Below are 2,625 nucleotides of genomic sequence, written 5' to 3' on the forward strand. Positions count from 1 at the left end.
AGCACCCGTGTGAGTTTATGTGCACTATGAACTGCAGGTGTCTGCAGATGCTAGATGAGAGCGACAGATCCCTTGAATCTGGAGACACCTATGGTTGGGAGCCTCCTACTGGGAATGTTGGGAACCGAACCTGGGTCCGGTGTTAAGTCATCTCTCCAGCCCTTAATTAAACTTTGCCATTTCTAATGATGGCACCAAGCTCTGGACAGGTGGTTTGGACAACACTGTGAGGTCCTGGGACCTTCGTGAAGGGCGGCAGCTGCAGCAACATGACTTCACCTCTCAGATCTTTTCTTTGGGCTATTGCCCAACTGGAGAGTGGCTTGCAGTGGGGATGGAGAATAGCAATGTGGAAGTGTTGCATGTCACCAAGCCAGACAAATACCAGTTGCATCTTCATGAGAGCTGTGTGCTGTCACTCAAGTTTGGCCACTGTGGCAAATGGTTTGTAAGCACTGGAAAAGACAACCTTCTGAATGCTTGGAGGACACCTTATGGGGCCAGCATATTCCAGTCCAAAGAATCCTCATCGGTCCTTAGCTGTGACATCTCTGTGGATGACAAGTACAGTGTCACTGGCTCTGGGGACAAGAAAGCTACGGTTTATGAAGTTATTTATTAAGGACAAATCTTCGTGCAAACTGGACTCCTCCTCATAGCACTTTGTGCTGTTGTACTTTTCTGTTCACCCCTCTCCCATTGTAAAACCAAGGATTTCCAATACTCATTGCAGTTGTGGAGTTTAATCCCCTTCCATAGCCCCACTTCCTCCTTGCTATTGAATTGTGAATACTCATTAACCTGTGATACCAAATATTCAGCTATTGACTTGGAAGAACATGGAATACCTAACAGTGAATGGAATCTTTAATTATGTATTATATCTGTAATATATTTATTTTGTTTAAAGAAGGCTTTCTAACAATGACTGACTAAATAAAGCTGTCCGCTCCTGCATTGATAATGAAGGTGCATTGTATTTGATGCTCCACCCCTCCCTTTTGGTAATGGAGAGGAAAGGAAAGTTTAAAATCACTGATTTAAATGTCACTAAATGTAAACTATTGACTGTATAGAGATATGAAATGTATAATTACACATGGAAGCAATATGGTGCTGTGTTGTTATGAGGTTGTTTTGTTTTGTTTTCTACTTATGTTAAAGACATTTGGAAATTTGGCTGTTTGAACAAGTAGAATATAACAGGCCAAGTACTAGTCTTTTGAGTCTATTTGGGCAACTTTAACCAATATATCTATAACTTTAGATTACTTTCAACAAAAATAATTAGATGTTTTTCTTTTTTTTTCTTTTTTACTTGTTGACAAGTATCTTTGTAATATGTTTTTAATTCCTTTTTTATTGTATTATAGACAGATCAAAAATTTAATTGGGCCTCAAAGAGAGAACTTAATGTCTTCTAAATATTTTTGCCAAATTTCCTGTCAGAGGGAGCTGTGTGTCTCTGGATAGTTGTGATGCCATGAGACATGGCGGGCTGTTTTGTGTCAGGCTCTTTAGGAGCTGCAGGTACGGGAGGACTGCTTGCCTACTGCTGTGCAAAGCAAGTCTTTCACACACACACAAAGGCCAGCAGAGGAGGGTTCACAGAGCCCACCCTCTGAACGCCACAAAGGAGAGGCTCTCCCGGATGATGACTTGCTTTATTTACCTCTGGTTCTTTCCATGTCTTAGTTGGATGTCCCTAAAATAGACACAGGCTGTGCCTTTGTGCCAGAAACATTGTGTTATCTTTTATGTTGTTGTTGTTGCTGTTAAACTATAACATGTGACTCCCTTTTTATTATTATTTTTTGTTTGAATGCTTTAAAAAGATCTTTTAAGTCTGTGTGCTGATGTACAGTGCCTTTGCTGCTATGGAACAAAATCAAGAACTGTGTAGATAAACTTTATTGTATAAGTAGAAAAAAATCCCTTAATTTCATACGAGAAATGGATGGATGCTGCAAGTTGAAATGGACTGTCATTGGCATTCTTCGTGTGGTAGCAAAAAAAAAATGGTGTCTTAAGTGCTTAGTGCTTGATGTCATTAACAGTTTCATAAAACTCTACAGTGTAGAAAGATTTCGATACTAAATTGTGCATTGTACATAGTTCTAATGCATTGTATTGGCCACCAGTACTTCTATGATGGTAGATTGTTTGTGCATTCAGACTTTTAAGCACTAAACATGAATAACTTCTTAAAAAAAAGATTTATTTATTTATTATATTTAAGTACACTGTAGCTGTCTTCAGACACTCCAGAAGAGGGCATCAGATCTCAGTATGCATGGTTACGAGCCACCATGTGGTTGCTGGGATTTGAACTCAGGACCTTTGGAAGAGCAGTCAGTGCTCTTAACCACTGAGTCATCTCTCTAGCCCCACATTCAGATTCTTATGTTCAGTGTGGAAGTTGGAGCTGCAGCTCAGGGCAGCATGGGGCTGTCAGGATGTAGATGTCTCCTAGTGCCTACTGGACCAGGAAAGATAGCTATGAAAAGGAAAATAGGGAAGTTCAGGGACAGGGTCCTGGTGTGCTGGGGTAGCCTGAGCTCTCCAGGTCTTCCCATTATGCATACAGGAAAAACAAATAGCTTTAGACATTTGTTGTTTCTAAGT

General features: G+C 40.4%; 1 pseudogene across 1 annotated transcript in view; it reads right to left on the reverse strand.

Moving 5' to 3' along the window:
• Positions 1-526: 526 nt before the first annotated feature.
• The window catches only part of LOC116074440, a 4,812-nt pseudogene continuing 2,713 nt past the window's right edge, over positions 527-2,625 (reverse strand). Inside the window, exon 6 of the transcript XR_004112197.1 lies at positions 527-581. The product of XR_004112197.1 is annotated as an H-2 class I histocompatibility antigen, D-37 alpha chain-like (transcript). The remainder of the gene's footprint in view (positions 582-2,625) is intronic.

This window comes from Mastomys coucha, unplaced genomic scaffold (assembly GCF_008632895.1).
Source record: "Mastomys coucha isolate ucsf_1 unplaced genomic scaffold, UCSF_Mcou_1 pScaffold3, whole genome shotgun sequence".
NCBI classification, from domain to species: domain Eukaryota; kingdom Metazoa; phylum Chordata; class Mammalia; order Rodentia; family Muridae; genus Mastomys; species Mastomys coucha.